Source organism: Calonectris borealis, chromosome 3 (genome assembly GCF_964195595.1).
Source record: "Calonectris borealis chromosome 3, bCalBor7.hap1.2, whole genome shotgun sequence".
Taxonomy (NCBI): Eukaryota; Metazoa; Chordata; class Aves; order Procellariiformes; family Procellariidae; genus Calonectris; species Calonectris borealis.
Genome location: NC_134314.1, coordinates 121,711,933 through 121,727,905, shown reverse-complemented (window position 1 = coordinate 121,727,905; position 15,973 = coordinate 121,711,933). Strand labels below are relative to the sequence as shown.

Sequence of the window (15,973 nt, the reverse complement as noted above, 5' to 3'; positions counted from 1 at the left end):
AACTATACTGTTGACAGACATGTTTATAAAGTTTCCAAAAAATCAATGAATTGTTTGCATTTTCTGATTTATTTTTGACTTTCTCATTTCCTTTTCTTTTGACTTTAGCATAAAATATTATGCTATATTTTCAGGTTTAATATCAAATTATTAAAGGCATTTAGAATTGCCAGTTTGTTTAGTATTTCAAAATTATGGATTTTTCTCCGAAGTTAAGACAAAATAAAATTTTGTAAAGTCAGACTATCCAACAAGATGGAAATTCTGTAGCTGGTTTCATGTTCCCAACCATGCTTTTGAGCTCCAAGGACCTGATTCAGTGCCAAAACAAATCAGAATCTTTCTCTCAAATTGAATGACTTTGGACTCAGCTTTAAGACCAAAGAATTTTCAAACTGATTATAGAGGCCAAGAGTTTTTTTTTCTTTCTCTTTTAATTTTAAATATTCCTGGTGTTATCTTCTATGAAAACCCAACCGGCAGAGGAAATGTGCGCTGAACATCCACATTTTACTCAACATGAGAAAGTGAGAGAGCTCCTATTTTCTACACTGAATCCCAACTATGCCAGAGGATTAGTTTAATGGTTCATAGCTGATTCCACTACTTGGCTCCAATGCCATATTACTGGATCTCTGCAAACACTGTGATGTTAAATGTTCAGGAACAATGTTTTATAAATATTGAAGACTTTGATATAGATCACTTCTTTTCTTTTTTTTAGGGATTGAATAGATTTCCTGGGACAGGCAGTATCTCTTGGGGTGCTGCATATGCAGTGGAGGTGGAGCACAGAAGTGACACTGGTCACATGTCAATATTCAAGTACGCTGCTTCAAGTGGTTCACTGTTGGTTCTCAGCACTTTAACAAGCTCTTGATGCTACTAGAAGTACTTCAGGACAAGAGGCCAGATCACCTCCTCTATTACACCTGCATGAACTTCTCTGTCTATTCAAGGTAACACAGGTAGAAGTTATAAGAAATTATCATATACGAAGTGCTTTTCTCATGACCATACTTATGCTCCATCCTGTGCTGTAATGGGTGGCCTGGTGTTCCCTCAGCTCTGCCTTGCTCTATGCAATACCAAGAGGAAATACAGCCTCTCACTCCTCAGCCATTCAAGTAAAGCACAGAGCATCAAGCCTCACTTTTTAATTTCTATCTCGTGTCACCCACGTCAGCAAATGTGACTCTGGACATATAGAGGGAGCAGATGGCACTTTTACAGAGCAGTTTTTTAGAAAGGAACCATATGCTGGTGACCAGATGATTTTCTTGAAAACTTAGTGGTACATTTTTGAAAAAGGCACAAGAAATTTTGATTATATACAATGTGTTCCACTTCTGCCATTGCAGTTTTGTGACATGTGATTCTTTTGGACTGACTTAAAATGTAGGGGGTTTCTTTTCTACAATCTTTGGTAGATACTTGAGTAGATGTTTGGTTTGCAGCTTCTTCCTGCAGATAGGGAACTAGGCACTTGTTTCTTTCATTCCCAAAGCTCTTTTAGAAGGCTTTTGGGGCTTGTTTAGGCTATCTTTGCAAGACACTTTTTTTTTTTTTTTTTTTTTTAAATAAAGAGTGGTATTTCCACTTAAGAGGCTGAAAGTTGCTGCTAATAAGACTCCTGGATAAAGCTGTAGAAATTCTCAGGGTTTGCTTCAGGGACAAACCCTTGGGAGAAAAATCTTGCCAGAATGAAGGCAACTTCTCTCTGCTCCCCTCCCCCCCACCCCCTGCCAACCTTTTTGGTGGCCCACGTGGGCCCATTCCAAAGATCACAAGGCAGTTTCTACCATGCTGACAGTGATTTAAGCTCATGTGCTCCTCCCAGCTTAGAAGTGCTAGGAATCAGGTCTTTTATGTGGTGTATTGTGAACTCAGCAGCCATGAAAATTTTGACGGTAATTTTTTCATGTTTCGTGTGTTTTCTGCCCTCTGATCAGAAAGATAATCTCATTTATAAAGAAAGAATAAGGTGGACAGGTGATGTAATAAAACCTTTTCTCAAAATTTCCAAACAGCTGAAAGATAGAAAAACAAACTTTCCATTCAAAATAACTTTTTTTGCAAGCACTTGGCTTGTACATATTTTCACCATGCTTCCAAAAGAAAATGACGGTGCAAAGCAAAAATAATCCCTGAATTTCCTTATAAATCATTTGGTTTCCATCTCAAAAGAGCTTTTTTCTTGTCGTGTCAGCATTATTTTAATTAGAGCACTGGGGTTGCTAAGGAAGCGCAAATAATTGCAGGACTGTGTATCATACACATTCACAGCCATCAGAGGTCAGCACAAGCTCATTCATCTGATCAGTTTTAAAGCCCTTCCTCCAGTTTTACATAACAGGTTTTTGATAAAGATGAAAATGAGCCTTCATGTCTGCGACATCTTACTAGATATGAAGATTCTTCGGAACTGTAAAAAGCTAATGAACACAAAATATATGCTTGTGCTAATATCTTGATGCCATATAGCTTACCAGAAAAAGTTCTACTTCATGTCTGCTCCAATGTTTTGGAAGCATTGCTCAGGAATTGCCAGAGAACTGGAATGAGTGGAATAGCTATACCGAGTGCTCTTCCAGATTTTGATTAATGCTTGTGCCTCATTGAGATCTGTTTGACATTAATCCTACTGGTTATGAAGCTTAAGCTGCTAAGACCGAGCACCAGGGCAGCTACAGCAAAGAGCCTACACCTTGCAATGTATTATTTCAGTGGCTCATTTGAGCCCAATATTAATGGGCCACAGTAAAGTGCCCTCTAAAAAAAATCTAAATAGTCTTCAGTTAAAGAGAATGAAGTTTTGAAGGCTACATTCTGTGGTTTCATAACTGATTTTACAATATGCTATATTTATTTCAAAAAAATATGCTATAAACTGCTAAAAATGGAAAGTATAACAAAACTTTGAGGAATAGAAGGTTCAGAAAGTTCTGAAATTATTTTCCCAAACCAATACTTACTTCTGTATCCTTCTGCATCTGTTTCACTGAAAAATTTTCCTTAGAGGAACATGAATAAAATTTTATTTGGCTATAGTGTGGGAGAGTGAAAGACAGACAGTGAATGTAGTGGCTTAAGTCCCTGCTGCAGAAGAGGGCTGAGAATCTCTGTTATGAATCTGGCAGAGAATGAATTTGAACTTCCCTCTCCCACTATAAAAATGGTCTATCGGTTATAGGATCTTCTCCCTTTAGAGACAAATTCAAAGGGTAAACAAAAAATGGTAACTAGAACGGGTTTAAGTGTTTTTTTGGGAAAAAACTTTCTAAACAATTTTGGTTTTGACCCAAAAGAAATATTGAAATATAGAAAATTAAATATGATTTTAATTCCCTGGGCAACAGAAATAGTAATGTGAACTGCTTCTTATCTGTAACTAAGCTGTGAAAATAAAATTCAAGTGTAGAAGGTCAGTTGAAAATTAAAAATGCAATTTATCAACTTGGTTTTATTGGAAGAAACACTGAAACTCAGTCTCAGAGGATAATAAATATTACAAAATGCTGCATAACCAGAATTGCCAAGGCTTCAAGTTCAACATGGATCTCACTATATTGGTTGTTTATCTTGAAGCCTAGTTCCCACAGCCATTTATCATCTAAAAATCTCAGCTTTCATTAAGACACTGCGTTGTTGCCTTTGTGCCTCTAGAGGAACACATGAAAATACAAAAAGCACTAACTCAAGTGTTCCTCTACTGTCATTACAAAAAAAAAAAAAGTATAAAGCTAATCTCACAAAGTCCCATTGCTCCAGGAGCTAGGGCTAGGAGAAAATACTAAATGCTGTTAGACTATTGATAAAACTGTGACAGTTGGCAATGCTGAGTGTGGGAAGAGAATCCTTTCACAGTATCTAGCTCAAATATGAGTCCAGTAAATACATATTAAGAGTACCAGTTTTGAACAGACTAGGAAACCTTCATAGTCCTGGATGAATGATTTAGGAAATCCTGGTATCTGATAAAATACATCCTCCATCTGGATTTAACATCATCGCGTAATGCCCTGAGGTCTGAACAAAGAATAAACAAGGCAGTATTCTGACTTCTGTTGCCATATCAGCTAGTGTTAATCCAAAAGTCTTTGCTTTTTACTGGTGTTAACTCAGTAATAATTAGCTATCTCATAGCATTACAAGATAAAAAAACAACTTGGATTTTATTGAAGGTGATGCTGAAGGACAGAGGTACGCTCAGAGGTCTTAGAAGGCCATGACAACCCTGGAAAGAAGACTCACTAGAATCCAAACTGTAACTGCATTTAATAATCATGATTTGGGAAACGTTATAAGAATTGTCAGGAATTTTGCTGTATCTTATAAACAACTATTCTCAGCCTTACCTTTACACTGTGAACAGCTGTATTGATTTGATTGTAAATATTCAAAGTATGTTTGTAATTGCAGGAAGGCAGGGATGTCTGCAAGAAAAGCTTTGTCTGGTATTCTGGGAGTGACTAGTTAGATAAAAAGACTTAATTCAAAGGTGTTCTGTGTTATCAAAAGGTCATGGTAGTGAACAGTGGTTTGAGTCCTTGTAAAGTCCACTGACAATTCTAATCTCTATGGAAAAGAGGAAATATGTGGATTATTTGCTTGCTGTTCTATACTACATGAAATCTGGGATTTAGCTTTAATTATACTGCTTCCTGATGTTAAAGTATTGCCCTAAGCATCATGTGGAAAGTGGACTTGGTCTGAAACTTTTTGTGATTGATGTCAGGGTGGATATCTAAGTTTCTTGTCAGGTTTCAGTAAGACAGTGAAATAAGCTAGTAAGAATACAAGCAATCTTAAACTGGGCCTAGATAGACTCTGGTCTGAATCTATCTGGCTGTAAATCTGAATCTGGACAGAGTGCCTAGAGTCAACAGAGCTCTGTAGAGGCATATGTGTCTTCTTAAGGAGAGGGCCATGTCTCACTGCAGAGTTATCACAGGATTTTTTTTTTCCCCCCTCTAGATTTTGTTTTTACATGGAACTACTGATTTTGTGTGTGTGTTTGTATCTTTGTCTTGAACATCAAAATCTGGACCTGGGTAATCCTGAAAATATTGCTAAAGTATTACATTTTCCATTGTTGAGGAATTCTGGTTAAATCAGAGAATTTTCTTGAGAGATCCTTTAGTCAAACCCAGATCACTAATAGAGCACGAGGTTATGGAGTAGGAGAGCACCAAACTGTCTGAGTAAAATTTGATCTAATGATTTAAGATTAGTGATGTCTCCTGGCCTCAGAAATCTAGTGATAAAGATGTAATCTTCACACTGTTTTAAAAGGGTTAAAAACAGTATCAGAATTCTGAAATTCTTACATGACAAGGAGTAGCACATGCTCTATTAATGCTGTTGATGTAAGTCAGTTGGTTCATAGGGCTATAGAAACTGGCCTCCAAAAACAAGTGCTTCTGCCAGATCTGTTTAATGACTGCCTTAAGTATAATGTAAAAGAGGCAGTTACCTACGGCAGCTGGCAACTAGGGCAGTAAAATGGCCATGGCTCAGCTGTCTCCATTACCAGGACTAGAAATCTTAGGAGCTAAATTGGCTGCTAGAGCTGACAAGGGAAAGATTGGAGTTTGAAGCATGGCAGTTGCTGTGGGAAGGAAAGAAGGAATAAGGCCTTTTTCCTCATATTTATTTCACAGAAGTACGATAGTAAACCTCAATCTCCAGAATTTCTCCTGACAGTTCTCAATCCCTGCTCCACCCCTTTCCTCTATATAACTGTTTTCAATGAAAACAGTCTATTAAGCTTCCTCCCACCCTCAGTTCTCTCCTTCCCCGCTGAGTATTCAGTTTTTGCCTATCCCAGTCAGAAGTCTTGAGTCACCTCTGTTCTATTTTTAGCATGCTTTCCTCCAGCAAAGAAAAGGAAGAGAAGGAAACATTATGCAAAGAAACTGCATTAATGCTGCAGTAAATCTATGCCATCAGCAGCTGTTTGCCAGCATAGTGAATAACAAGTAAGGAAAAGAACTACTCAAGGTAACAGACTGTTTTAGATGTCTTTTAGCTACAGTGAAAGTGCTGGAACTGAAGGACATGCACTAGTTTCAGAGCAAGCTGTAGCTGATCACTTAATAGCTTGAAATTTTAACAGCGTTGAAAAAGCAGCACAAGACCTCTATCCGGGGGTACAGTCTCATGGATAGCAAAGGCTGTTCTGAAATACACTGCAAGCAGAAGGCTGCTAAATATAGCTGATATAGTTACCTCCCAGGCTAAGGGATGAATGCAAGTAGCTGGAGAGTGGAACGAGGCCTGCCTAAAAGTACTCTAAGGCCCAACTTGCCTAGCCTTCTCCAGTGATGTAAAATATGCTGCTGTGTTTGACATAGCGATTTGTTTCAAAAGAGAACTATGGTGTCTTGGAAAAAGCAACCCTTGATTCCGGTTCTTTACGGAGGTCTGTCAAACTTACCTTGCCTAATATTAAAATTAGAGATTATGTGGAATACAAAAATGAATGAAAGGATAGGAAAGAAGCTTTAGTTTTCCGGTGTCTTGGCATGACAGTGAAAATACTCCAATCATAAATTAGCTTCCTGTAACAATACAAGTGTGTTAATGAAAATCTTGTGACTGAAATTAACGTATTGAAATAGAACCTGCTGCTCTGGGAAACCTTCAGATGATTTTATTCTCTGGTATAAGTACCAGCTTTGAGCTGAATTCTTGGCAGTTCCTGAAACATGGCAGTGTTTTTGGAATACCAGAGTGTGTTCCTACAGCTTCTGTAACAAATGCAGGGTGTTTCAGACTTGTACACTAAATCTTAAATACAAATAACCCCAAGTAAGGAACAATGACGTTTTATTTTGTTGACAAAATTATATAGTGCGCTTAAATATAAGGCTTAAACCAACTTCAAAAAACATATGTCTCAGAATTTTGTGGATTTTAAAAATTATTGGGATAATTTTGTTATGTTGCCCTTCCTGTGTTTGGGACCAATTTCTAGGATGAATTTTTAAATTCTCACTCACCCTTTCATCCTCCCATCTGACCCTTGGTACCTCTTCAGAGCTCTATTGACTTCAGTGAGGCATGAAATTGAGAAAGAATTGCAGCTAAGTCTGCTTAAAACAGAATTAATTGCAACTAAGTCTGCAAAGCCATAGGTGGAGCAAAATTCTTAAAAGTCAAAAGAAATTCTGCACAAGTGAAAACAGAAAAAAAAATGGATCCGGAAAAACTTTTGAAAATTTAAAGTAAGTAGGTAAAGTGAACAATAATTTGGTTTCTTCTGTCTGTTTGACAGTGTAGGGTAAAAATAAGTAATATCAACCACAGTAAAGTATCATGAGGCAACTGAATGAAAAATTTTTAGGTTTTTTAAGGCAACCTAGCTACCAGCTCTTTACCATAATAACTGGTAATAAACACAGCTTTTTTTTTTTTTTTTTTCCCTTTTCTCCTCTCTCAACGTGTGTTTCCCTAAGAGATAGGATGGACAGAACTGAAATGATGAATAAGAAAACTATAGGCAATGGCAACAGGAAATGAGACTATAGGTAGCCCATACGTGGAGTCACATTTAGCACAATAATCTAATTCTGTGTCACGTCTTGAAATGATTTGTTCTCTGGTAATGGGGAAGGCAAATAATCTACTATATTATGTTACTAATGCCAATAAAAAGGTGTTGAAGCATAACTACTACTAGGATGAGTAGGGCTATTGGCTTCACTGGGTCTAATCACATGAAGTGCTTCATTGAATGAGTAAGAATTGCAAAATGGAGCCACTTGGTTTTAGATTAAAAAATGGTTTTGGGGTATTTCACAGTGCTACTTTTTTGTTTTTTTAACTGGGTAGCATTACTAGTTCTCATCTTGGCCTGTATAAATCTCATGCTTCCAGAAGCACTGAACAATTACATTACAAGAACAATGAGCAATAACCTTTAAACTTTGTGTGAAATCACTTCTTAATTTCCTGTTTGGAGACTGAAATTTCGTCATTAAACATAGGTTAAAGCTACATCTTTTGGTTCAGTTTTATTAGTAATACTAAGGAGATTTGTCTTCCTGGTTAAGAATCAGTTGTCTTAATGTTCCAGATGTTTGTAGCTAAGAACGACTTGTCTGAATTGATGTGGTGATGACACAGAGAAGGAACAGATGGCACAGAGCTGTCCCTGCTCCATTCATCACGTCAACAACTGAAAACAATGACAATACCACACTGGCTCATTCCAAATTATGGAGCCCAGCAAACAAACTAGCCTGACTGGCAGGAGGTCTCAGAAAAGTAGACTGAACTCTGCCTTGGAGAGCTATAGAGGTTAGATGGCTATGGATCACATCACTGGTGAAAGAGCTCAGTAGAAAAATATCCCAAGAAAAAGGTTTTGCTTCTACCTTGTAAAGTTCTTTCAGCCTTTGGCTTGGGTGAGTAGTTCTATTGACTTCACTGGGTCTAGCTACATGAAGAAGTTTTTCATTTAAGGAGTAAGAATTGCAGATTTGACTTTACTATCAAATACTAGGTAAGAATGCAGAATACTAGGTAAGAATGCAGTAGTGGCATGATACTTGTAAATTGGAGAAGCTAGAGCAAAAGGGTATACTAGGCTTATTTGTGCTTACTGCTGTATTTTTGCAGCAGGCTCTTAGTTACTGTGGTGTTATTCTTTTTATCTGGGTCTGATTTTCTGTATTATTGTTGGTTTTGTCTAACCATGACATTCCAGTCAGATATTTTTTATTTTTGTATCATAAGATAAGGACAGAACTATATCAGCTGTGCAGTTTATAAAGTCTTAATCCTTGTGAGGAGATTAAAGTGTCTGGTGCCACAAATGTCCTGGGGTTGGGTACAGATTCCTAACCAGATATGTGTACCATATATCAAAAATCCTAACAAATTCCTAATGTTATGAGTACTTACAGCTGATTGACATCTGGATACACTCAGAGAACAAGTTCTGGTAATATTGCTTAAGAACCCACGGGGACAGTGTATGTATATGCTTATGGCTTGCAACCGTTTTCCTGTCGTCTTATTGTACCTCATGAAAGAACAAGGAGATGCAGGATTTGTAACTAAAGAAAAGCAGATTTTATTGTTCCACAAAAAAGGAAACTTGTTGGGCTTTTTCTACTTGGGCCTGCAGTACAGGTTGTTATAGAATACCAAATACAAGTTTTTGGTATAAGATATTTATTGGTATGGCTTTTTATGAAGTTTTCTCTGTGTCTTGGTGAATAGATTGTTTTTGTGAGGGGCATACTTATAGTTTGTAAGGAATAGGAGTATTCACAATGGTGCACCTGGAAGGAAAAAAAAAAACAACAAACACCAAACTAAAAATGAGTAAAATTTCTTGCCTTGGTAAATAAAAAGTGAATAAGATTAACTGTTTTATCCAGATTGGAAAGTGAGATGTGGATAATCTCCGATCGCCCCCTTTACAAGTGATAAACTGTTTACTGGTTTTACTCTCCTGACTGCTCTAGCAGTGCTGAGATTATCTGCTAGAAGACTGTTCTGTACAGTGAGTGGAAAAAGGTAAACTTGTAATTCTTGTGCTAAGGATGTGAATAGTTCCCCAAATATGAAAGTTTGGGGATTCGAACCCAAGGTAATTTCTGATACTTTTACCCTACAAGCAGAGTAACTTGTTCTGTGTTTCCTTTTCTTACCTGACATGAGTTCCGTATGTCCATCTGAAAAAATCTTGCAAAAATGTTTGTACCAGCTTCTCTCTGTACTCAAGAGTTTGAAGAATTCTTTGAAATGAAAAAGTCAGAAAAATTCCCTCTCTTCTGCAAACCCTCCAGTAATGCTTTGGGAATATTGCAGCAAAGCCTGTGTTTCTAACTATGGTGATTTGGGGCTGTTAGAAGTTAACTTTTTGTCAGGAGAGATTCCCAACTTTCAATAACAACAAAAGATTTTTGCATTAGTACTTGAAAATATGACTCAAATGCATCCAAAAGTTTTGGAAAGGAGAAGGTCTCAAATCATTATTATTTTAAATTAGTTTTATGGTATTTCAATACCTGATATTGGCTGTATCCAGAAAATCGTGAAGACAATTATAAAATAATTTTGTAACCTACATAACGACCAAAAATGTGTAAGTAGGTATTTTCAGAGGAAAGCGCAACTGTGACTGAATTTTCAGTAGATAAGGTTATAACCAGACTGTTAATACAGAGTACAGGTTGTCTGAGGATTTAAGTTTTATGGTAAAATAAACAAAAGGGAAAGAAAGAAGGATTTAGAAACCTCGTTTCTCAAGAGAAATATCCAAAATCAGTGGGTACATGCACTTTTTACATCATACAAAGGATATTATATTTTAATTTTCAGCTTATGGACACTAAAAAAACAAAAGGGACTATGAAAATAATGGTAGTGACAGCAAAACAGCACAGAACCTTTACCTAAGTTTTTATAGATCTAAATGGTCCAGACAAGTACAGCCCTACAATATTAATTGACTTCCAAAAATATCTGTAAGCATCACATGCCAATAAGACACCCCAAACTACTAACCATGGTAACCAAGTTATCCTGAACCATGATGGTTTTCCTTCATAACATAATACATCCGATTAACTAGTAGAAACTTGGCTACCTGGAAGCCTAGTGTTGGTTTTTTCTACTCAAAATGTACAGCCTCCTTTATTTGCATAACTGAGCTAATGCAGACTTAGTATATTTAAGACGTGTACTTCTGATTATAAACAGGAAAAAAAATTCCAGGTAATAGTTTATTAATTTTATCTAAACCCTGGCCTGAATAGTAGACTTCTTCATTAATGGCTCTGGAATATCAACTGAAGATTTGAAATGTGTGGTTTCCTTATATAGTTCAAAAATAACATCCAAAGGGATGCGCGCATGCTGATACACGAAGCTTAGGTCTGGTTATAATATGCCAGTCTGTCATCTTTTACTAGTCTATAATAAATGATCTATGGATTTAATAATGTAAAGTGTTTTTCAAAAATCCACCAAAACTTATGCTAGTTGCTGACACACTATTGACAAAAGTTAGGATTAAAAAAATCATTAGAAATTGAATATGTCTGCCATGACTGGTAACTTATTCACACTGTTGTTACTCCACTGACATATATTGACTTAAATAATGTATTATTATACTGCAAGAGTAGAATGAGACTTCAACCCTAATTGAGAAGGGAATGACATCCGTGGGTAGCAAGAAATATGTTGTATTTGTCTTTTTAACAGCTACATGTTAAAGTGGTAAAAGCAAAAATTACAGAAACAAGACACCTAAGCAAAGAATCTTGCTATCCAACAATCAGATGATCTGGCATTCAGACATACAATAGTGTCGTGCATAACTCAAATTAGTAAAACAGCTGTGCTTAGTTCATGCATCTCCTTTTAGCAACTGTTTTTGCTCAGAGAAATGTACGTCAAGGTTTCAATACATCTCCCTTGTAGCACTGGAACATTAACACTAAGTGCATCTAGGGAGAGTTTAATAAAATGCAACATTAAAATGAGAAATGTTATGCATACCATGTTTAGTTTGGGGTTTTTAGATGTGTCCACTGCGATTGAGGGTACTTGGCTTATCAGTGAAGGTCTGGCAATTCATGTGGTCTGCTTTGAATTAACTTCACTAGTGCACTCAAATAGTTCTGGTTGCACTGATATCACAGCAAAATCCTCTGCTGTAGTTTATTCTGCTTTTCAATAAAAGATAATTTATTTCCAGTGTTATATAAGCACTGGGAGGTGTGATTGGAGCTCCATTATGTAAAATGAGAACCTTGTTCTGAAGAGCCTACAACAAATTTGAAACAAAAGACAGAGCTGGTGGGAAGCCAAATTCAGAACATGTTCTGCGCCAGGGATGTGCAAGCAGCATAAGTAGAGCATCTGCCCTAGTCAGCAGTGTTTGAGCTTCCCTTTGAAAACACGTACTTTCATGTAGGTGTGAGGAAACTTTCTCTCCTTTTTCCTCAAAGTGAACAATTAGTAGAAGCGTATCTTCATTTAAATTACTAGCACTTCATCCCTCTCTCAGCAGTGGTTTTGTCAAAAATTCTTCTCTTTCACTGGCATTTCTCTTCAGTCCCTTAAGCCAACAGTTTCTGAAATAAGAAGGGTCATTTGTTTTTAAAACATTTTCTGATCCCTTCATGAACACAGTTAGTGTAATCACGTTGTTAAACTGAATTCACTCCTGTCTTCATAGGGGTTATAAACCTGAAGGGAAGTTTTTTGAAAGCGTATGGAACTGCCAGCCTGGGTGGTCTAACAAGTGTTCATACAGGGCACCTAGTTCTCCACGTCTTTTCAATGGGTGTATTAATTTATGCCTGTGTACTGTAGTTTTCACGCTCTGACTAGTTCAGTGACTTTACTCATATCAAAGTAAACCTTTGATTCTCAATTAATACTCATACATATCACTGCTTTGCTGCTAGCCTGTGCTCATAACTGGATATCTCTTCCCTTCCTTATACCATGCATACATTTTTTATTAGTGTCAATCAATATGAATTCTCAAAATTTTCAGTGGCTACTCTGTGTTTGTTTGTGGGTTGTTTTTTTTTCCTGAGCCCACTGATGATTTTGTGGGCAAGCAGGATGGGTGAAGGCCAAAAGCTTTTTGTGCATTACTGAGAGCCTATCCACAAAAATCTGTTGAAAGGAAGGGAAGAGAGAAACAATAGATTCGGATGATAAAGCAATACAGATGAAATTCAGATAGAAAATGTAAAAGATCAAGTCTCTGCCTGCTTCATGCTGTTTCCCAAGCTTCCCTTGGGCATCCATCAAAGAAAGAACTGGAGAGGATTAATGAGGTGTGTCAGGTTTCAAAGGTGACACCTGTTCTGGACTGCCCAGAACTGGATTTTGGGGGGCTTATAGACTTTTTTCCCCTTTTAGAGACAGGGGATCAGATGGGGGGAGGGGGCAGAAAATGCCAACTGCTTGAAAAAATGTGGAATTTCGTATTTTCTTTGTGGAAGTGCTCTCTTCATGTACCTGTGTGCATGTGACTTCCCACAGAATCATGCTATTGTGCTACTCCTTCAGGTATGAGCCTGAAAGTAGGTTAGTAATGTCCCATCTCTGTGATTAAAAATCAACACATCCATCTGGGCTGTTGCTATACTAAATAACAACAAATTTTCAAGGCCCATTTTGGGAAAAAAATAAAAATCAGTTAAATTTTTTCCGATGTAAGACAGTTGCATGGAGTGCCATAGAAGTGTACCAAAAGAAATTTTCAATCTTTTGTAGATACCTCAAATGTGTGAATCCATGTGTAAAGACTGCAAGTTTGCACAATAGGCTTTCTTTCCTTAGGTACCTATATCCATGATCCCTAAGAAGTTCTTGCACCCTAGTAGGTCACAGGCCAGAGTGAATTTTCTAAAAATGTCTCTTAGGGAAAACCAATGCAGTTCAGAAGCCTAGAGTCACTTTTCAAGCTATGAAGCAACACTTCTCCATCCACTAGCCCTGAAAGAGGCCTCCATCCCTTTTAAGATTTAGTTGCAGTCTAAATCTGCAGCGTGGAGGAGGGACCTCTGCCAGCAGAATGGCAACCTCCATGTCCCTTAGAACAGGATCAATGTTGAAGGAAGCTCATCAAGACTTGATACGCACTTGTAGAGCAGAAGTTAAAGAAGTTTACGTAAGTAGGAAAAAAAAAAAGTTGCTGACGGTAGTCATTTGTACATGCTGACAGGATAAAATTGCTTAAACTGATATTCTTGCTTTACGCAGAAAGGTTTTTATAACAAGCAATTAAGTGGCTGTGTAAGTCTGATCTGTCTGTTCAACAGTTGGGTCCAACAACAGGCTGCAGTGCAGCAGCTGTAAGCATGTCAGACTGCACCCTCCAAGTCCTTGCCTGCTCCCGGGCTCTTGGTTCCTAGGGCTAGCTCAGCTTTCACAGCTGGACATGTCTTCTTGCACCTATGCTCACATCTCTGGCTGTGCTTTTCCTGCCAGAGTGTGAGCATTTTGCAGTGAATTCAAGGAAATTTATTTTTTAAGTGGTGCAAGACTACTTTGTTGGCAGGACCTTCCTGTTCTGGAGATCTCATAGCCTCTCTTGTAGAATTTCATACAACCCAGCAAAGCTGTAAAATGTGCAAATTTTCCCTGTGGTTGATCTTCCCAGCCACTACTATCTGATGTAACTCAAAGTAGCGTATATATCCCCCTCTACCTTACCCCGGGGAGCCTGTTTGTACCATTCTCTCCCCTCCAGCTCCCAGACTGCAGAGATGAAAAAAGGCAGCCATGCCAGCCCCAGGGCTCTGCAGATGATGCATGGACCTGCCAGAGTTGGAGGAGCCCTGCCTGTTGTACCATGTCCTCTCTGTTGCAATGCTGGTTGCATGCATCTGCCTATGTCATGGGTCCTGGTTCTGAGATGCTCTAGGATTATTTCCTGACGAATTTCAAAGCATTTTGTATATCGTTCAACGGGCAGTTGTGCAAGGGCACTTGAGGGGATCCATCAGCATTGGTGTGCAGTTTTACGCTCAGGTGTAGGGTGATAACCCTACTCATTCCCACATATATATTGGCTAGATAGGGTTTAAAGCAGCAAACGTGAATTAGGGGTTCTTCCATGTGAACGTTTAGGACGTTTATCCTACAGCCAGTGCTGGTGAAGTCTGGATGAATCTGGAAGGACACCCAGGGAGTTGACTAGCCAGCTGATACCTGGTACTTGCTGTTGCTTATGTTGCTTTGTTGGTATGGTGTCTCCCTATTTGTTCATTTATTTCAGCCTCACTGGTGTTGCTATATCGTAAGTCATTTACATAACTGAGGCAGGAATTGTCTCCAATATCCATGTGTCCACAGGTACCAAACATACAGGGATCTGATCAGAGAATAAGTCATCAAGTGTACAGAATTTGTAAGGTGGACTTCTGTTGTTGAAGAAGTGATCCGGAGAGCAAGAAGGCTTTTTAACTGTATACTCCACTACTGGGGCATGCTCTGCAGCTAATTTAAATATTATTAGAAACATGACTTTTAACAAAGGAATAGAGTTAGGCTCCCAATTTTTTCAGCTCCTATTTGACATTGGTGTCTGTCCAGTGAAAATAAGCATAAAGCTAGTAGATGTCTTTGTGTAGATCCTTATTGTTTCATGTGGCATGTAAATTTGCATCTGTCATTAACTGAAATTATCAAGGTCTTGCAACTAGATTGCAAGACCATTTCACAACTATGCCGTAACTAACTGTTCTCTGGGATGAGCAGGAATCCTGTGGAAATCCTTCTGGCTTATGACAATACAGTTTTCTGGGGATTAGCTCTCACGCTTTCTTGCAACATGTACTTTTTTTTATTGGTAGGTAATCCAGTAGTGCTATTATAAATGGGGATCCTGTGGCCACTCTAATGACACTAAATGGTCTGACTGGACCAAAAGTCCAATGGAAGGTTAGATGGTTTTGTCCTCATTTGAGTGCATCAGCAGAGGTCAACCTTTTAACCTATCCCGTGTAACAATGGTAGTGCATAGCAGAAAAGTGATTTTCTTCAAATACTGAGAGACTGCTTAGACAGAGCCCTACCCCTCCCTTTTCTCTCTGCTCTATTGTTAAACCCCAGCTAATTAACTGTATATAATTTTACTTCACTTTTGCACCACACTCCTCAGCAATTTGTCTCAGAGCATTGACAAAGGATTTAAACACTTTTTATCCTGATTTCAAGAGGTGAGTCAGCAAAGACCCAATGGTGTTAACATGATAATGACAAAGCAAGGAGTAAAGCCTAGGTCCTGGGAACGGATTGGTAGTTTTCCTGCGGATTTATAGTAATGGTAGCCATGCCTTAAAAACTTTACTAGGATCTACGTAGAACATGGTGTGTGGTCTGCTTGTAACCTTAGAAATTCACCATCTTCTTGCCAGTGTACAAAGAGCAACTTTGTTACTTCTGACCCGTACCCACGCCACTAAAGTGAAGCGCATATATC

The 15,973-nt window shown here is 38.1% G+C and overlaps 1 protein-coding gene across 1 annotated transcript in view; it reads left to right on the top strand.

The window, feature by feature from the left end:
- The window catches only part of SPTLC3 (serine palmitoyltransferase long chain base subunit 3), a 168,212-nt gene that overhangs the window by 64,276 nt on the left and 87,963 nt on the right, over positions 1-15,973 (top strand). Inside the window, exon 5 of the mRNA XM_075147712.1 lies at positions 725-959. The gene's annotated coding sequence lies outside the window, so the exon portion shown is untranslated. The remainder of the gene's footprint in view (positions 1-724; positions 960-15,973) is intronic.